Source organism: Mirounga angustirostris, unplaced genomic scaffold (assembly GCF_029215605.1).
Source record: "Mirounga angustirostris isolate CCGP_5_RB_7025 unplaced genomic scaffold, mMirAng1.0.hap1 SCAF_2, whole genome shotgun sequence".
Taxonomy (NCBI): Eukaryota; Metazoa; Chordata; class Mammalia; order Carnivora; family Phocidae; genus Mirounga; species Mirounga angustirostris.
Window position 1 is genome coordinate 58,084,812 of NW_026991710.1, and position 22,009 is coordinate 58,106,820.

The 22,009-nt window shown below is 37.9% G+C and overlaps 1 long non-coding RNA gene across 2 annotated transcripts in view; it reads right to left on the reverse strand.

Annotated features, from left to right (window-relative positions):
• Positions 1 to 22,009, reverse strand: part of LOC123848513 (uncharacterized) — a 73,033-nt gene that overhangs the window by 40,150 nt on the left and 10,874 nt on the right. Inside the window, exon 1 of one of the 2 annotated variants that reach the window (XR_006791811.2) lies at positions 1,253 to 1,746. The exons of the other annotated variant lie outside the window; for it this stretch is intronic. This is a non-coding gene — a long non-coding RNA (uncharacterized LOC123848513). Of the gene's footprint in view, positions 1 to 1,252; positions 1,747 to 22,009 lie in introns of those variants that run through there. 2 annotated transcript variants of the gene reach the window in all.

Sequence of the window (22,009 nt, forward strand, 5' to 3'; positions counted from 1 at the left end):
CTGTTATTTAGGTCAAATGATAAAACATGCCCAATGGGCCTAGAGTGATCTAGTAAAGCGCCAGATCATAGGAAAAGACAGTAGTATGCCCTGTGGGCAAGCAAGAAATATGAATCTATACGTGAGCAGGAAATCTGAGTCAGCATTCTTAAAACATGCAGCTGAATTTAATTCTCATCTGCCATATATATGTCTTTAAAATGTTATGATTATTATTTAAAAGTTTACAAAGCACAGATTTTTAGGGCAGTGAAACTATTCTGTAAGAAACTGTAATAGTAGATACACGTCATTGTACATTTGCCCAAACCCACAGAATGTACAGCACCAAGAGTGGATCCTAATGTAGACCATAAAACTTTGGGTGACAATGATGTATCAGTGCAGGTTCATCAACTGCAAGAAACATGCCACTCTACGTGGGATACTCATACTGGGGGAGGCTGTGAGTATGGGAGGACAGGGAGTACATCTACTTAAAAAAAAAGTTTTCTATCTGGATATTTTTTCACTTAATATTACATTATATGGAATAAACTACATTATGTCTTCTCGCTGCTCTCAAACTCTTCTCTAAATGGCTAAGGGATCACATTGTGATGGCTTCCAACATCCCTACAACTTTGGACAAATCACTTTCTTTTTTTTTTTTTTTGTTAATACTTTATTTACTTATTTGACAGAGAGACAGCGAGAGAGGGAACACAAGCAGGGGGAAAGGGAGAGGAAGAGGGAGAAGCAGGCTTCCTGCTGAGCAGGGAGCCGGATGTGGGGCTCCATCCCAGGACCCTGGGATCATGACCTGGGCCGAAGGCAGATGCTTAACAACTGAGCCACCCAGGCATCCCTGGAAAAATCACTGTTTCTGAATGTCTTGTTTTAAAGAGATTTGTAGTCTTTTCTCACACATTTCCTGCACCTACACTTCTCCTCATTGCATGCAACTTGTCTCCATGTATTGTCACATTGCCTAATAGTCAAGAGATGAAATCAGCTTTTCTAAAACCTGCCTTTATTTTTAGCAACTTTTTTTGAGTCTGTATGAAAGAAAGAGTTGCAGAATTAGGTAATACTGGTCCCCTTCTCTCCAATCTTTTCACACCACCCAATCAATTCTACAAGCTCCTCTTAGAGATATCTTTTTAAAGAGCCCAAACCCACTCAATGTATTTTTTTGGTTGAAAACTTTGGCTGGCTCCCAGGTTTATGCTGGCATGCCATAAGCACCCTTCTCAATCTGACCTGCACTTACCTTTTCTCTTTGTCGTTCCCCCAATAGATCATGGCACTCTCCCACTTCCAACGATCACTTTTCCTCCTTCCACTTTCCCCTCTTCTGCCTGGAAGAAAGTGTTTATACATCCTTGCATTTCAACTTATCTTCTCAGTGAAACCCTCCTTAGCCCCCCAAGATAACAGCAATTAATGCAATCCCTCTTCTGGTTTTATCACCAGCATGAAACTTTGTTGTGTTATTATTCACGTAGCTGTCTTTCCACTGGACTGTAAGAAGCTTGGGGCCAACTGACCTTAGTTATTTTTATATTCCCAACTTCTACCTGGGTGGCTGGCACTGAAATAGGTATCCTGAGAAGTCCAGGATTGTTTGATAAATGCATTCACATAATCAATACCTATGAGTAGTTCACCTGACCAAAGAGAGGAGCCAGAACTCTCTAATCTCATCTGTGAAAGGAAGCAATAAGGGTTTTCCTTATTTCTGCTTGGTTGGTGAGAGTGTGTACATTTTACTTGTATTATAATTTTTCAAGGGACATAATTTAACCTCTTCTAATCAATTTAGTTTAGAAGAGCATATTTTCCCTTAGTCATGAAAATGCTACATAAGTTTGATTAATGATTATCCACAGATTCATCCATCTATTCAGTCACTCAAATATATTTTGTATCTTCCATGTGGAACAAATGAAATTCTTCTTTTTATCCATGAGTTTTATCTGGGAGACAGAGAACAAGACTATTAATATCAATCTCACAAGTAGAGTACAAAATGTCTCTGAAAATTCAAAATCTTATGAAAATTTTGATATCAGCCAAATCTAAGTCTCATGAGTTCCACAAGAATCAGCCCCTGCAGTTCTCACTAAATAATGCTTTCCTTAGAAAGAAACAACAAATGTTGGAGAGGTTGTGGAGAAAGGGGAACCCTCTCACACTGTTGGTGGGAATGCAAGTTGGTACAGCCACTTTGGAAAACAGTGTGGAGGTTCCTCAAAAATCGAAAAATAGAGCTACCCTATGACCCAGCAATTGCACTTCTGGGTATTTACCCCAAAGACACAGATGTAGTGAAAAGAAGGGCCATATGCACCCTAATGTTCATAGCAGCAATGTCCGCAATAGCCAAACTGTGGAAAGAGCCAAGATGCCCTTCAACAGATGAATGGATAAAGAAGATGTGGTCCATATGTACAATGGAATATTACTCAGCCATCAGAAAGGATGAATACCCAACTTTTACATCAACATGGATGGGATTGGAGGAGATTATGCTAAGTGAAATAAGTCAAGCACAGAAAGTCAATTATCATATGGTTTCACTTATTTGTGGAACATAAGGAATAGCATGGAGGACATTAGGAGAAGGAAGGGAAAAATGAGGGGGGGGGATTGGAGCGAGAGATGAATCATGAGAGACTATGGACTCTGAGAACAAACCCCAATGATGTATTGTATGATGACTAACATAACATAATAAAAATTAAAAAAAATAATAATGCTTTCCTTCAGCAGCTTAAAGCCAAAACCAGTCTAATGGGTTTCAGGAAAGAGTCGTGGTTTCAGAAAATGAGAAAATATGATGATATAGTGTTGAATGCTACCCATCCCTGCTGCCACTACCACCACTCACCAGTCCCCTTCTCATCTACTGTCACACACACACACACACACACACACACACACACACACACACACACGTCCTTGCATCTCCCCTTTTGAGCAAGGCTGCTGACAGAGGCATATACAGATGCACAATTACTCTTACAGTAGTTTTTCAGGTATACTTACATAGCACGGAACCAGGCTAAATAGGGTCAGTCAGGTTCCAAAACTTTTCCTGACTTACAGGAACCTTAGTTTCTTAGGAACCCAGATGAAAAAGTTATCAGGTTGAAACATATGTCTGAGTTTTATGAGAAATTCATTGGGCTGGAAGTCACTGGACTTGAATTCTCATGTTGATTCTACTATGGTGATCTTAAAGCAAATTTCTACATTTCTAAATCTTAATTCACTCACCTACCATAGGACATAATTGTCCAGTCTGTATTTTTTGTATCAGTGTTTACAAACTCTTCAAGGTATATGGATATGTGCTAGATGCTACACAAAGGTGAAGGATAAATAGGGACCATTATACTTAATGGTAAGTAATTTTAAAAACTACTTTTATTAGAAAACAAGTAAAGATATAATTTGACATCAACTTAAAGTTGCAGAAATACTTAAAGATAAAATAGTGAACTTCAAAGACATTATATATTATGCTCATTCTGAGTGGAACTTTCTCTGTGCCTCCATACATCTGCTGAATTGGCTCTTTTTCCTCTGCAATAGAAGTCCTCTAGTGAAAAATGATGGCAAAATACTGATACTCTCCAAAATCCTTTCTATATCTTTTCATCCTATGATTCTTCTGTATTAAATGGAAAACAGCAAGTTTGCCAGTTTGATTTAAACCCTAGTTATAGCTCACTATTAAAACATAATGCTTTGCATGGAGAGAAGGTAAAATCCCTGATTGAGGTATATCACAATCCTAGTCAAAAGTCCTTTCTTTATGGTGGGGAAAGGAAGAAACAAGTACGATGCGAGGAGATTTCTGGCAATTGTGCACTCCCACAGGTGAGGGAAGAAAGTAGGAGTGAAAAGTAAAGAAAATGTGTAGAACTAGCCTGGAAACGTGGCTGGCAGTAAATGGATCTGTCTCAGAGAGGAGGAGCAGAGATGGCATGCTCCCTTCAGGAATGGTAAGAAAAGTAGACTTTAGTAAATATAGTCCAGATAGCTTCATTACTTTGGTTCCGGATGTCTGTGAGAAGGAAAGGCCTTGAAAGTTTAAATAAATACTTCATAGAGAGCTTCTTCAAATTATACCATCCCCTCTCTCCATATTTCATGTGTACAGATTAATATAATTATAAATCTTGGTGTAATATATCCAGTTTTCATGATGAATATGATGCTTTTGACTACTGCAACTAACCATAATCTATCCAGTTGACTCTAAAATCCTTGAAACCAAGGATGCATATCCCCACAGACAAATGTGGTATGTTCAGATAGTTTATCTTGACAGTCTCCACCAGCCAAGAAGAAAATGCCCCATTGTCATTCATTAGGACTTTTATAAAATGGGAACTTATCAGAAGAAACAAGTCTAAATCAAGCTCCACAAAATAAAAAACAAAATGCACTCTTGGAAGACACATTCATGGGAAAATATTTTCTGCCACTTTAATTTCTACTAGTGTTGTGATAATGGGGTTTGTACCAAAATACTAAAAAAAGAAACAAGGAATCTTTACAGGTAGAACTGCAATTTAGCTGTATGTGCATCTGGCAACATGGTCATTTGTATATATTAAGAAGAGTGTGTGGAAAAATAATATACTGAATAGATTATCCGTGATTTATGAAAAGAAATCAATATCTGCTACCAAATTTATAGGCTCAGCATATTCTGTGTGTCTTATTGCTTCACCTATTTATTAAAATAAAGATGAGAAAAGTAAAAACGGAAGATAATTTTTTTTATGGCAGAGATGGATGTTGTAAAATACCTGGTAAAATAATTAGAACAGATAAATTCATGAGCAAACTAGAAATTTCTCTTCTGTGCACATAGTTCTAATGCACCTGGAGAAGAAAACATTTCAAAGTCTTGGCTATAGTGTTTTCTGTGGAGAACAATAAAGTTCTGAAACCTTCACTGGTCTCTCCAAACAATTTGATCTTCAAAGCCCCGATATCATTTGGGTTCAGGTTTCCATAGAAACTGCCTTTATGTACCACCATGCCTGTTTCAGCTGGCCAAAGAACAGCTGCCAACAGGCCTTAGGTGTGAATACCAAGGGCTGGAAGCAACATATTTTCCATGGAGAAAGTCCATCTTTGGAATTCACTTTTTCAGTTGGTTTCACCAAGTTCAGGAATATTGGCCTTCAGGCCATAGAATAAAGCCCAATTACCTGATACTTATGGGAATATTTACTGGTAAAATAAACATCAAGTCACAATATTATTAAAATGAAATAAGTATCTTGGCTTAAATTCTCAAAATTCTTTGACTTCGTTTTGAATAGTTCCAAGCATGCGAACGTGTGTTGAAACTATAATTAAGTCCTCCGACTTCTCCATGAAAAATTCAAGACTGCCTAAATAATGAAGGTTCCTTTGCAAATGGAAGGGGATTTAGAACAACTGGCAATGAGTTATTAAAAAAATTAAGTTCTCAGGACTAGAATATTTATCTGTTTTGCACATCTGGAGAGCTAAAGTAGGAACACAGAAATTCCCATCAAGTGCACTGGTTTATGGAGATGCCCAGGGAAGGATCAACCCTTCTCCAACCCATGGAAGCAGAGTCTGCATTTCAGTTGGAGAATAGCCCACCATCTTTAGGAAACAGATTTTATTATGACCAAGCCTCAACTCAAACGTCGCCTCCTCAGAGGCCTTCCGTATACATTATAGGTAAAGTAGTGCCCACATCAAAGTGACTCTCAACTGCTTTTTCATAGTAGAACTGGTAGAAGAATCAGAAAACTTGAAAGTAGGTCATCTGAGATTATACAGAAAGGAAGATGAATGAAAAAAAATGAACAGAGCCTCTGACAGCTGTGGGAACTCTCAAGCTACCAATGTATGTACAATAGGAATCACAGAGGAAAGAATAGAATGTAAGGGGCAGAAAAAATGTGAAGAAATAGTGGCCAATAACTTCTCAAATTCGATTTTTAAAAAAAGTTGATCTAATGTTCAACTACTATTTGACAAGGGAGCCAAGAATAATCAATGGGGAAAGGATAGTCTCTTCCATAAATGGTGCTGGGAAACCAAGCAGCCACAAGCAGAAAAATGAAATTGAGTGTCTTACAGCACTCAAAAAATTAACTTGAAATGAATTAAAGACATAAATTTAAGACTTGAAACTAAAACTCCTAGAAAAAAAACATAGGGAAAATCTCCTTGACATAAGTCTTGGATATGACAATGATTTCTTGGATATGACACCAAAAGCACAAGCAACAAAGGCAAAAATAAACAAGTGGGACTACATCAAACTAAAAAGCTTCTGCAAAGAAACCATCAACAAAGTGAAAGGGCAACCTATGGGATGGGAGAGACTATTTGCAAACCACATATCAGATAAGAAGTTAATATCCAGAATATACAAATAAATCATATAAATCAATAGCAAAAAGCAAACAATCTGATTAGAAAATGGGCAGAGGAACTGAATAGACATTTTTCCCAATGAAAGCACACAGATGGCCAACAAGTATGAAAAACTGATCAACATCACTCATCATCAGGGAAATGCAAATCACAACCACAATGAGATATCACCTCATTCCTGTTAGAATGGCTATCCTCAAGAAAATCCTTGGTGAGGATGTGAGGAAAAGAGAACCGTTGTGTACTGCTGGTGGAAATGTAAAATGGTCCCACCACTAAGGAAAACAGTGTGGAGGTTCCTCAAAAAATTAAAAATAGAACTACCATATGATCCAGCAATCCCACTCTGGGTCTATGTCCAAAGGAAATGAAAACAGGATTTTGAAGAGATACTGCACTTCCATGTTCATTGCAGCATTATTTATAGTAGCCAAGATATGGAAACAATCTAAGTGAACACTGATATATGAATGGATAAAGAAGATGTATTAAATATATAATTAAATATATTTATATGTGTATGTATTTATATGTTAAACATATTTAGTATATTTCTGTAATATATTAAATTTATTTATTAAATATATTTAATGATATATAAATATTATATTTATACATAATAAAATATTATTCAGCCATGAGAAAGAAGGAAATCCTTTCATTTGCAACAACATGAATGTTCCTTGAGGACATTAGCTAAGTGAAATAAGTCAGACACAAAAGAAAAATATTGTATGATGTACACGGAATCTAAAAAAGCTGAGCTTATAGAAACAAAGAGTAGAATGGTAGTTAACAGGGGCTGGGAGGTAGGGGAAATAGGGAGGTGCTGGTCAATGGGTACAAACTTAGAAGATGAATAAGTTCTGGGGATCTAATGCACAGCATTGTGATTCTATGACGTACACTTGAAAATTGCTGAAATGGTACATCTTAAATATTCTCACCACAAAAAAGAAATGGTAATTATGTGACATGATGGAGGTGTTAGCTAACAATATCATGGTGATCATATTACAATATGTAAATACATCAAATCAATACATTATACACCTTAAAATTACACAATGTTATACGTCAATTATAGCTCAATAAATTTGGGGAAAATTAATCTACATATCCAACAAGCCCAAGAACTCCAAGTAGGATACACTCAAAGATCAAGTATTTTTTTTTTTACTGCTGAATTTGTAGATCTTAAAACAGTGCCTACTCTCAATAAATATAATATTTGTTGAATCAGTAGATGAATTCATTTTCATTTCACAAACGAAAAACCTGAAGCCCAGAGGAGCACAGTAATTTTCCCAAAGTCAAACAGTCGGTGATGAAGTCTGGTTTCAAACCCAGGCGGTCTGCCAACAAAACCCTCAATCTTAATCTCATGCTAGTCTACATCATGTACCAGCCCTTGTGGTGTTAAAATATTCAGAATATGCATCTTTTTGAAATCCATGTTGAATAATGAAACATCTACTTTTGCCTCCCTTTGCTTCCATCTGAATATATTCATTCATAGATAATGAAATAAGGACAAATGAGTAGAGCCAATTTTAGTCTCAGATTGCCCCAATCCTGCCTCTCTGTGCTCTCATGCCTAAATCACAAGGACAGGAAGGGCCTTACAATGAAAAGGAATTTTCCTGAAATTAGATAATTACTATGTATAAGTCCATGCTGATAAATCTCAAAATCTCAATGAAATAAAAGGTTGAGAGGGAAAATATATGTAATCAAATATCAAACAAGAAAAAATGAATAAGCTTTGAAGAAATTAAAAGGTATTACCTAATTATCTCCAGTAAAAGATTTTAGGACCAGATATTTTTACTGGTAAGTAATCCAGTTCATTTTATTAAGCTAGTATGACCAAAATAGCAAAGGTGACCAAAGAGAGTCCAAAATACAAGTTATAAATCAGTCTTACTTATATGGATTAGAAAAGGGCAAAGTAAAAACAAAGTAAATTGATCAGGAGACTGAAGCAAACATCTAACATAATCGAATAACATTTAAAGAGTCCAATACTTGTTTAATATTAGAAAATCTATAAATTTTTCCTTAAACCTACAAGTCAAAGAACAAAATCATACAATCATCAGAAGATAACTAACAAGGAATCTGAATGTCAGAAACCCATTCTTAAGGCAAAAAAAAGTAACTTAAAAACTAGAATTAGGGTGCCTGGGTGGCTCAGTCGGTTAAACGTCTGCCTTTAGCTTAGGTCATGATCCTAGGGTCCTGGGATCCAGTCCCATATTAGGCTCCCTGCTCAGCGGGGAGTCTGCTTCTCCCTCTCCCTCTGCCGCCTCCCCACCCCCGCTCATGCTCATAGGCGCGCGTGCTCTCTCTCTCTCTCTCTCGCAAAAATAATTAAAAAAAAAAAAAAGCCCTAGAACTAGAAGGAAATTAATGTGCAAATATTTTAAAATAATAACCTTATGTTAAACATATATTTAGAATCATTTCTATAAATAATAAATAAGCAAAGATATCTACCCACTATCACCCTTGATCTAGTAGAGCTATGCTAATGGAGAGGACAAATTATCATTATACTAGAAGATGAAATCAGAACTGTTTACATAAGGGTGCCTGGGTGGCTCAGTCAGTTAAATGTCTAACTATTGGTTTCAGCTCAGGTCATGATCTCAGGGTCATGAGATCAAGCCCTTGACTGGTCTGGGCTCAGCAGGGAGTCAGCTTGAGATTCTTTCCCCCTCCCTTTCCCTCCCTTTCCCTCCTGCTCTGCTCCTCCCCCAGCTCATGGGCAAGCATGTGTGCTCTCTCTCAAATAAATAAAACCTTAAAAAAATAAAAATAAATAAAATTGTTTACACAAAAGTGGTAGATAATTAATTGAAAATCTCAAATTTAGTATTCAAGTCTAAGATACAACATATATCCGCATTTTCTTGTATACCAGAAAGTATGTTAGAAAAATGCAATAGAATATATATTCTACTGACAGTGCTATTAAACACATATAAAATATCTAGAAATACCCTAAAAATATGAGGAACTACATAAAAAAATGACATTTTTTTAAAAGATTTATGTATTTACTTTTAAAGAGCGAGCGAGAGAGAGTGGGGGAGGGGCAGAGGGAGAGGAAGAGAAACCCAAACAGACTCCCCTGCTGATCCCAGAGCCTGAGGCAGGGGCTCCATCCCAGGACCCTGAGATCATGACCTGAGCCAAAACCAAGAGTCCGAAGCTTAACCTACTGAGCCACCCAGGTGCCTCAAAACATGACATATTTTTACTATAAAGTGTGAAAAAGAAGGAAGTGGAGGGAATAAGAGGAAAAGAAAAAATGGTGAGAGACATATTTTCTTTTTTTTTTAATTTACAATCAATTAACATATAGTGTATTATTAGTTTCAGAGGTAGAGCTTTGTGATTCATCAGTTGCATAGAACACACAGTGCTCATCACATCACCTACCCTCCTTAATGCCCACCATCCAGTTCCCCCAACCCCCCCCACCTCCCCTCCAGCAACCCTCAGTTTGTTTCCTAGAGTTAAGAGTCTCTTATGGTTTCTCTTTAATGGAAAAATGTAATTCTGAAAATACATCCATTCCCTGGCTAAAATCCAAGGTGTTTTCCAGGCCCTACAGGGCTGCACATGATCTGGCACTTGACTACATCTCTGACCTCATCACCACACCCGTCACTCCCTCGGATCACATAAGTCTTCCTCCTGTTCCTCTGACCACCGGGCACCTGTGACCCCTCTGCCTGTGGCTACTCTTTTCCATGCACTCTCTCTCACTTTATTCAAATACCATCTCCTCACAGAAATGCTCTCGAACAACGTTACCTAATACCATCTCCGTAATTCTCTGTTTTGCCCTGCTTTTTTGTTTGTCCCACCTCTCACCACCTGACATTGCGCTATATAGCTACTCCTGTTTTTGTCTATCATCTCTCTCCTCGAAGAGACTGGGAACCCCATGACGGCAGTGATTGCCTATCTTGTACACAATTGCATTCCAACCCCAGCACCTAGAATAAGAATGCCTGGCACAGTGAAGGACTCCATAAAAAGTTATCAAATGGAGTACTGAAAAATCCTAACTGGATAACATTACAAAATTATTCTAAGTTTAGCCTAGAATTATAAATAGACAAGAATGCAGAATAATTTTTTAATGCAGTAATAAAGGAGTCTTAACATTTATTTTAAAATCAGAGTAATTGAGTCAATGTTGTACTGGGAAAGAGACAAACGAAGAGTCAAACAAAACTGACAAACCCAAAATGACCATAGTTCATAAAAGAACGTAATATATCACAAAGGCAACATCATAAGACAAGAGGAAAAATTAATCATTCAACAAAGAATGTAAGGTATACTACTTCAACCTTTGAGAAAAAAAAAGAGGCTATTCTATAAAATCTAATAAACTTCATGTTTTTAAAATGCTTTAAAATAAAACAATTAAATGGAAAAATATATGTGAATATTTTGCTGATATCTGGATGTGAATGATACTTGCTAGGATATCACAAAAAATATGAAAAAAATGGACATATAAAAATGTTAAGTTTATACCTATCAAAAATGCTATAGCCAATATGAAAAGACAACATAACGGAGAAAGAACTCTTGGCACAATTATGACAAAGGGCCATTATGCTTACCATATAAAACAATTTCACAAACCATCACGAAAAGCATTAAAGCTAATAGAAATATAATAGCCAACAGGCATATTAAATAGTACATTCTCAATGGTAACCAAAAAATATAAATTAAAACAATGCTTCTATCAAAATGCCAAAATAATAAATGCTAAAAGTCATTGTTAGTAAAGATACAGTGGGATAGTTCTCATACATTACTGAGAAAGGAAAATTGGTGAAAAATAATGGAAAGAAAATTTCCTGTTTAATAAGACCCAGTAATTCTACTCATAAAAGCCATTCCTAAAGAAACAAATGTGGACTGAGATTTATATCTGAAGTTTCTCATCACAACATTTTATATAACGGCAAAAATTTATAAACAAAACACAAGCTCCCCAAAAATATGGTGAAATCATTTATGGGACATTCACACAATGGGTGATTATACAGGTTTTGAAATCTGTTTTCAAGGAATATTTAGTAATATCTGCTAGCATTTATTATATATAAAGTTAAGTTAGGAGGAAGAGGAGGAGGAGGAGAGAATAATTCAAAATTACATATATATATAGTTATTACAGGATATTACAGCTGACTCACAGCTCAGATTCTGTAGATTAAAAGAATTATGTTTCTCTCTCAACATAGCAATTGAATTTAGAGCTCTGGTCTGTTTGGTGGAGTTGAGTAGAACTATCTGCTTTTATAAATGTGTATGAAATAAAAGGTGCCTCCTGGTAAAAAATGACACGAATCCCAAAGCCATACTCTTGAGAGTCAAAGATATAAAAACTTGTCTGATGAACTAGGATGGGAGATATCTAAACCAAAGCCAGATGTCAACAAGATAAGCTGCTGCCCACAAGGAAACCCACATAAGAAAGCTTAGGCCACAGATCACCAGAACTGAGACCTAGGGCCAAAGTCACTGAAGGGAATGTGGGTTTCAGGACCAGTGTGTACTTAATGCTGGAACCTGTTCCAACACAGACTCTCACCACCACTCCCCACCCGCCTCAGGCCCTCTGAGGACACCAGGTGGGAAATGTCTATCCAGCTCTAGCATTGTCCCTGACACGGAGTTAGTACCCAACAAACATTTTCCTTGAAGGAAAGAAAAAAATGAGTGAGTCAACGAATCAAGTAAATCAAAAATTGTCCACCTTAAGGCAGGCATTTTTTTTGTGGGCACCTCCATGAAGCAGGATGCTGAGAAGTATCCTCTTTCACACCTCAAAGTGTGGATCCGTAGATATTTTCACCAGGAGCAAGTAGGGTCTGAGGAACACCATGACAGTGGTGCCTCCACACTGAGGAAATGCCTGGGGGCAGCTGAGTTCCTGGCAGAATTCTCCTGGGTTTAGGGGGATGCAGCCTATGGCCCTCAGGGCTGCAGTTAGTTGCAGGTGAGCAACTAGGAGACAGAATTGAGGTAGGGGTGTGAGTGACCTGGGTGAGTTTCAGGACACTAGGGGAAAAAAACCACCCAGGGAAAAGCATGAACTCTTTGCTCCTCTGGTTGGTGCCCAAGCCATTGTTATTTGGATGTTTCAAAGACAGATTGTTTTATTTTGTGGACACAGACTTTTGTGAAATAAATTATTTAAATTATACAGTAATACATCTGTTTTGTAAAAACAAAAAGTCTAACGTAAACACACACAAGTATATACACATACACATACACTTATATCTCAACATAGAGAAAAACATTTCTGTATTTAAAACCTTTCAAGGACCTTGGATTTTGTAAATTGGGGGGAAAAAATAAAACACGGCTTTTCATTTATAAAAAGGGTGAATAGAAGGCAACAAACACTAAGATATTTTCCTGCAAAAGGAGCCAGAGAGGGGGCCAGTTTGATGGGCAGCACTGAGACTGCACAGCAGAGACTCTAGAGGCTTTGGGGGGCAGCAACAATAGCATCATTGCCGGGGGGCCAGGGGCACCAACTCGTCCTGACAGCAACTGACTGAGATGCGCCCGTGGAAGGAAACCCAGGCCGACTCATAGAGCTAGTTTGGAAGAATCCGGGGCAGCTAGGGTTCCCACACAGTGGGTGAGGATGGAGCCTGATGTACGTTTTACCACTGTCATTGAGACCCTAGTTTCACTCTGATACCGTTGTGCCCTGGGGAGAAGGGTTTCAATCGCTTCTCCTTTAGGAGTTCTTAACCCTACAGAGGAAGGAAAGCAATGAAGACGTTAATGGTGTTAGACAATATAGGACTAAGTGGGGAATTAGGAACTGACCCCTAAATGCTGTAAGAATTTAGAAGAAAGTTCCCTAGAGTCAAACAGCCAGAAAACATTTTCTTAAGGAGAAAGGAATTTAAATTTGGCTGTAAAGGATGGGCTGGAACCAAAGAAAATGAGAAAATTAGAGGTGAGAGGCAGAGGGCATTCCTGTGGCATGTTTATCCTATATCATTTCATGGAAGGCTCTAGAAAGGTTATCTTGAGAAGCAATGGTCAAGGTAACCAGTAAGTTCAATACTTGATATATAATGTATAGTCTAATCTCATAAGAGGACTATTTATTTTCCATGGAATATTATTGAAGCTCCAAAAGTCAACACACTAAAGATAAAATATCTGCCTAGAAAGGATGGACATTCTGAAGAAGAAAGGATGGACAGAGAGAAAAGGCGTAATTACAGGAAACCTGTGGTGCTGTGATTCTACTGGAGACAGAACCACCAAAATCTGACAGTATTGAACACCCCCTGGTGGTCATATTAGTAAAGACTGGCTACTTGGGAATTTTCACCCATTTTTCTATATGGGAAATGATTTCAAAAGATGAAATGGCATTCAATGACTTGATTCTCCTTCTCCTTCATTAATTTGCATACAAATGTGGCTCATCTAGATTTAGTTCCCTCCACCAGCACTGTTTGGTAATTCTAAAAAGCCCCTCTTTTGACCAGAGCTATAGTAAAATGAAAAACAAGGGACAATTTGTAGATACATAGGCAATAATATCATTAATTCCAGATGGCAAGAAGATACTGTTCTGTATGTTCTGTATTTCTAAAGAAAAGAACAAATACGAGGAAACTCAATGGTGTGGAAAATTTTGGCATTTAATGCTATTCACCAGATCTCAGTCGTCGCTGTGAGACAGGCAAAGATTAAATAACCATGCAAAACACCCAGCAAAATCGCTGTCACAGGGCAAGTACTCAGTAAACATTATTCCTTTCCCTTGAATTCATACTGATGTATTTCTAAATAGGACTCAGAAACAAAATGGACCACACACACAAAAATGGTCTCTATGTGAGGTGATGGGTATGTTCATTATCTTGATTATGATAATCATTTCACATTGTGTATGCATATCAAATCATCATGTTGTCCACTTTAAATATACCCACTTCTATTTTTCAATTATATACCTCTATGAAGCCAGGGAAGGAAAAAATGGAAAAGAAGCAAACAGGACAAGTAGAAAAGAGAAACAAGTTAGATTTCACAAAAATAAAAATGCCATTATATCACAGAATTGAAAAGTTCATTATGGGGTCTATTTTCTGCCTGATATATACTGCCTCTTCTTAGCTTTTGTGTGTGTACTTCACTCAGCAAAAGTTGAAAAAAGAGAAAAATGGGGAGAGAGCCATCCAAGTTTCTATCTATTGAACTAATAAGAAAAACTCAGTTCTCTGCTACATGCAAGACATATGACCTTAAACAAATCACTTAATTTATTTGGACCTCAATTTCTCCATCCAAAAAATGAAGAGATTGTCCTAGATCAGTAGTTCTCCACTGCTGTTCATGGATTACCAACAAACTAAGAGGAGCTCATTTGTCCTTGGTAAAATGAACAATGCAGAGTTTTACATAAAGTTAAATTATTAAATTAAAAGATTGCCATCGATTCTGAGATTCAATCCTTCTTACCCACATGGTGTTAAAATATCCCTTCTTTTGGGGCACCTGGGTGGCTCAGGTAAGTTGAGCATCTGACTCTTGATTTCAGCTCAGGTCATGATCTCAGGGTCATGATCTCAGGGTCCTGAGACTGAGCCCCAAGTCAAGCCCCGTTTCAAACTATGTTGGGCTCCACACCCAGCCCGTCTACTTGGGATTCTCTCTCTCCTTTTCCCTCTGCCCCTCCCCAACCAGCTCGTGTTCTTTCTCACTCTCTTGTTCTCGCAAATAAATAAATAAATCTTAAAAAAAAATCCTTCCATGAAACAGTGGTGACATGATATTAGGGGTGGCTTTAATGTCCTTACTAAGTAAAACACTGCCAATCCTAAACTGACCCCCCAAATTTGGGGTCTATAAAATCACTGAAAATCCACTGAAATCAACTGAAAGAGTGGATATGGTAGAAAGACAGTGAAATCTGGAGACAGTTGACCAGGCTCTGTTAATTACAGACTTACATGACCTTGTTTGTTTAATTATTCTAAGCCCAAGATGTGATTAGGCAGTCTGTGCTTGAAAGGTTATTGATCACAAAAACCAAAGATTTGAAAACTCCTTTCCTTGCTGATCTCTAAAGGTCCTTCCAGCTCTGCTTTTTAAAGTGACACATGGACATTCACCTTAGTTACACTGTAACACTAACAGAACCTCTGATCACATGATGTCAACTTAGAAAAAACACCTGAGTGATCAAATCAACCTCCCCAAGCTGCAGTGAAGAGGGCTAAAACATAAAGGGAGAGGAAAAGACTGGCTATGCATATGCATTACAAAGAAAGACAGTAAAATGCTAACAGAATGCCTACTGTGTATGCTCATTAGACAAATTTTATATGCGATATATACATGAAAGAGTCATTTTATCACCCCTAAAAACATAAATTGCTAGTCATAAGTTTTAAAAATTCCAAACTTCCTCCTTGGGTTTCACCCCCTTATTTAGGTCAACTTTGTGAACTCTCTTTCCAAGGAGGGAAAAAACAAAGGATATTGGGAAAATGAGGACTGAATAATCACGTAGGGTACCCAAGCTCACTCGTTGGTCTTTAACACTGCCTCCCTACAGAGTTTGGAAAGTGGAACACACACATACACACACACACACACACACACTCGTTCTCTCCCTCTCCCTCCCCCTCTCTCTCTTTCTCTCCTTTATAGTGTTCTTCCTCTGCCTGACATACAAAGCTACTGAATCCAAATACAGGTCACAGGCACCACCTAGAGGCATTAATCATAAGTCTCTCATTTCAGTGAACTCTGATACAAATCAGTTCAAAATGCAGGTGAGTTTCCTTCCAGTCACAGACTTGAAAATTAATCAAGTAAAGTGCTCTCATACCTAAATGCAGTCAAGGGGAGGGAGTAAGACCAAATGAAGAGGAGATGTGCAGATATACACATCCTGTCAAATTGTTAGACTTACTGTATCACCATCTTATTTATTAACACCTCTGTGGTTTCACTTGCTGCCTAGTTCACAAGAAAATGCATGACATAAAGGCCACAATTCTACCTTTGGGTGTCAAGGAGATCAAGAAACTGAAACCACAAGGCTTAACTCAATAAACAACATGCCCTTTTAATAATGAAAATATGTCTGCAATAAATGATACTAGATCCTGTCGGTTACCATTGCTATCAGGGACAAGGAATGCATTTCCAGAAAGTTCAGCCTTCACGTGTTGGCTTTATCTCATTAGCAATAACCAAATATCTGGGTGATGTTTTAAATTAACCATCTGCACATCTTACCTATGTAACATTAACTGGAATAAATAAATAGGTGTCCCAAGTTCAAAGGCCTATCTATAACCAAAGTATCACAGATCACCAGGCAAAGTTAAGGGAGAGTTGAAACTAATGAGGAGCTATTAGCTTCCGATGCATAATTGAGTCTGCAGTTCAGAAATATGTTTGACAAATACCTTGGACTTCCAGGATACCAGCAAACTAATTTAAAGCTGAGGCAGCTCAGATGGGCAAAAATTATGTTGGCAAGGGACAATGGAGTCCCCGGTTCTAGTCCCATCTTTGTCACGATGTAGCTGTGGGATCTAAGGCTATTCATTTACCTCCTCAGTTTTTCTCATATATAAAATAAAGAGGATGTTTATTATGAATTGTAAAACTCTATAAGCATAAAAAATTGTTCATTATAATTCAAAAGTCTTAGGTATAAAAAAGCTTAGACAAAAACACCTACCCTTTTTTGGCATTGATGCTTTGTTCCTACAAATCACTAGTGGGCAGTGTTGGGCTATCTGCCTAAGACACCCGCAAGGTGAGCAATGAGATTTCTCTAGCACTGGAGAATAACTTCTGCAATATTTTTCTCAGCATTGTCTGCAGCCCACCTACCCACTGCTGCAATCGCTACCCTGTGTTTGCTATATACAAACACCAACCAAAATTTAAAGAATAAAAGGCTCAACATTAGAATTTGGGGTTTTTTTCCACCGTAAGTTGATCATTAGTCTCCACTCCACTCTACTGTTTTTAGTTCCTTCTTTAATTAATCACTTCAATTATTATATCAATTCATTAAAACCACAAGTGTTCAAGAAATAATTAGTATCTTATTTAATGATCTAGAGCGATTATATAGGTTCTTGCTTTATCCAAATAGATGTGTTTCTGAAAAGATGGGTATAACACTTTTTATGATGACAAAAGTAATACATTTCACTCAGTGAATTTTAACTTCATGGAAAAGGCTATATAAATCCAACCAAATCTTAACATTTTGAAAATACTTTATGTTTTGTGGTTTTTCCTTTGTATAAGCATTTAACTTTTGCTTTTAAAGAATCTCTGCACATATTGTTCTATAATGTGCTTTTCCCCCATTAATTATGTCATGAATATTTCCATGACATTATCTTTTCCATCAGCCTTGTTAGTGTCTGCACAGTATTACATTATGGAGATAGAAAAAAAACTGAGTCAACTGCCTTTTTGTAAACTTAAGATATTTCTAATTTCACAACACAGAAATGAATATCCTTACTGATAAGCCTCTGATACATCTTTGCCATCTGAGCATAACTGTAAGTTTAAAAACTGGGCAACAATTCCAGTCATTTCAAAGTTCAGATGTCCTTGTCTCAGACAGACTGCTTTAAGTAGATTCCTGAATATTTGAAGAAGCCTGGTGGTGAGAGTTTTCTAATCTTGACTTACACCAACTCAGATGCTGTCTTAGTCCATTCTGCTGCTATAACAGAATACATGGACTGGGTGGCTTATAAACAATAGAAATTTATTTCTCACAGTTCTGGAGGCTGGGAAATTCAAGATTAGATGAGGCACCAAGAGATTCCGTGCCTGGTGAGAGCCTACTTCCTGGTTCCCAGACAGCTGTCTTCTTGCCATATCCACACACAAAGTAAAGCTGTGTCTTGAGTGGCCAGCTACACCCAAGAGGCACAAGGAGCACTCTCTGTAGAAGACTTGTTATTGACACCCTCTACCTTATAGCATATCTTTTCCTCACAATTACTGGAAGGTTCTACAATAACAGAAGCTAGCAGAGAAAGTTAAGTCAAAGGCAAGAACACAACCAAGAATAACCAAATAGTTAAGAAAATCACACCCTAAAATATAAGCATCAACCTAAATATGCAGAACTAACTCCTGAGGGGAAAAAACAATACAACAAACTGAGAGTGGTTTTTAAAGGATAATTAATATCTTCAGAAGCATTAATAAAAGAGATATCACATCCATGTAGCAAAATAGGCTGTTGTAAAAACTGATTAGAATAATTAAAATTTAAAATACTGAACTGAAATAAAACACAGTAGATGCGCCTGAAGAACAGACACAGCTGAAGAACAAATTAGTAAACCAGAGCACAAATCCAAAGGTCAAAGTGATGAAAAGTGGGAGGGAGTGAAGAATGAGAGAGTGGAGGCAGCTGGTAAGAATGACTTATAAATGAAAGGACTCTGAGTGGGAGAAGAGAGATGGAAGGAGAGAGAGAATGACATAGAAATACTGAGAGGTGCAGAATTAAGGAGTGTTGGATGATGGAGGAGCACCATAAAGTTAAGCAGAGGTCCCTGCTGGAGGAATAACTAATGATAAGCAAAAATGGGTAACAAAAAAGACTTATGTTTTAGAGTACAGGAGAGAAAGAGGGGGGAAGATAGAGGATATGAAGTTTGTAAATTGGTGTCAGGAAGTTGTGGAAACTAACATATACCACCTTGTTTTTTTTTAACATAGTGAGATGAGGTTTTGGGGCGCCTGGGTGGCACAGTTGGTTGAGCATCCAACTCTTGGTTTCGGCTCAGGTCATGGTCTCCCAGTCGTGGGATCAAGCTCCGTGTGGGCTCTGGGCTCAATGCAGAATCTGCTTCAGGTTCTTTCTCCCTTTCCCCCTTCCACCCCTCCCCCTCCCTGCTCATGCTCTCTCTCAAATGAATAAATAAAAATCTTAAAAAAAAAAAAACAACAAAACCCATAGTGAGATGAGTTTTTCTTCCACCCACCCCTACTTCCTGGAAGCTGAAGGCTTCTACACCTAGGTGATAGAATGGTGGCTGTCTGGTGGGCAGAGGACAGTCTCTTAACATAAGATGTAAGAGAAAAGGGATGTGCTGACAGGAGTTAAATGTCTATAATATAAAGTGTCAGATGTTTTTAAAATTTATATTCTACTTTCAGGTCAGACTAGCACTTTTACCTACCTCTCCTATCTTCTGTCCAGCACAGAAATCTTGTGGAACAGAAAAGGACACCTATTTCAGGGGCACCCAGAGCAGAGTAGGCTGGGATTGGGATGAAAGAGAAGTAGTTAATGAGGATCAAGGTCTATGGGGATAGCTCAAGAAGGAGAGTCCAGAAGAGAGACCCTATAGCCACCTCCTAGAGTTTATAAGTGAAAGCTCACTTACATGAATGCAGAATGAAATGAGTAAAATAAAGCCATTCCTAAATTCTCACCCCCTATGGATATTATATGGGTTAAAATATAGTGCAAACCTAAACTAAGAATGGAATGGACTTCCTTTGCAACTCTGTTATGTGTTTTTCCAGCTGAGAAAGAGGTAGGGCATGCTTTCCTTCATCAATTAACATTTAATTTCCTTCATCAATTAAATGCCTGCATTTCTCCAGTGGAAAAAAACCATATGTTGGAACAAATGCCTTTCTTTTAACAATTTCACCTTACCATCACAGTCCTCCACCCCCAAGATAATAGGCAGAGAGACCGAGTTATAGTTCACGGCTTCCCACAGGGGTGTCTCCAGGGGCATTTTGAGTGTCCAGTTGTACCTGAATCAAATAATAAAAAGGAACTGAGCTAAGAGATAATCCACCATGGCAGCCAAAATATTAGCAAAATGGTACCAAGAGAAGTGGCTCCAGAATAAAGTGGTTTGGGGGTTTAGAATTTTCAGACAGAGGGAAAGAGAAATAGTATATCATTTATGATCTGGTCACTGGAACCAGTAAGTGAGTATATAAATTGAGAAGACTGGAACCATGCCTTATGCAAACCCAATACTGAGTTTTCTTGCAATATATGGAAAGTAGTATATAGAGCCTCATTATCAGACTAATAATTTGTTTTTGAAATCTGGATCACTTCTAGAAAGAGAAGATCCATCCACACAACCTGACCAGGGGATAGAAATGCAGTGATTATATCAGAACCAATGTGATGGCCTGTGATCGTCAGGGGAAGAGGTAAGGTTGCTTATGTTGTATGCTACTAGATAGAGAAAGCTAAAGGTATTTGTCAGGAGCACAAAATAGTTCTCAGATGGGCTAAATCTAAACTATGGGCTGTGGTAAGAATAAGGAGTAAGAATAAAATATATCAGAACTATAAACAGAAGAGGGCTATGAAACATTGGCAGCTTCTGCCTTCAAAGTTATATGTGGGTTAAATGCCACAAATGTATTGGCCTTGATGAGCAATGGACTGGTGGCCTTCATATAAGACTAAAGAATATTGAGAAATTTCATACCACCTGATCACTCAGCAAGAGAGGACAAAGAGACTGCTAATTAGATCATGAGACTATAAATATATAAACACACACACACACACACATGTATGTATATGCATGCTGCAGAGCAGCTAAGAAGCATGCTGGATTCATTCCTTCCCCAAACTCCATGCATATGGTTTAGGTTGGACTTACCCCAGCCCTGGCTCTGGGAGTGCACATAACCCATATCTGAGCAGTGTACTATCCTAACACTCCCATACCGAGGTCTGACCAGTTGCTTCAGGGATGGGCAATCATCAAAAGCTGTATTTGTTTCCTATCGCTGTTGTAAGAAATTACCACAAACTTAGTGACTTAGAAAAGAAGTTATTATTTTATAGTTCTGAAGATCATTATCTATAATGGTTCCTCAGGTCTGTGTTCTTCTGGAGTCTCTAGGAGGGAGTGTGTTTTCTTGCCTTTTCCAGCTTCTAGAGGCCACTTGCATTCCTTGATTCATGGCCCCCTTCTTCCATCTTCAAAGCTAGCATCTTTTCTCTTCTCTGACCTCCTGCCTCCCTCCTAGGACTAATTCAGGCCCATCTGGATACTCCAGGATCATCACCCATCTTATGAGCCGTAACTTAATCACACCTTCAAAATTCCTTTTGCCATGTAAGATAACATATTCACAGGTTCTAGAAATGGGGACATGGATATCTTTGGGAAGCCATTATTCCACCTACTATGCAAGCCTATCAAAGTCTTTCCTAGAACATTTTCTAGAAGTATAAAAAGCACTAACTGAAGGGATATCATGAGCCTAGAGCTACCAGTGCCCGTATTTTCCATTTGAGATTCAAGAATCAGGCCAACCAAAGGGAAAGTAAAGTTGAAAGATAAAGGAAAATAGTCTTGAGAATACTGTTTAAGCTCCCAGGACCACCCATGCCGAAAACCAACATTACCTATAGACTCTATAGCTACATGAATATTCCCTTTTTGCCGAAGTTAGATTGAATTAGGCTGCTATCCATTATAATAAGAAGAGGCTTTGTGATCGA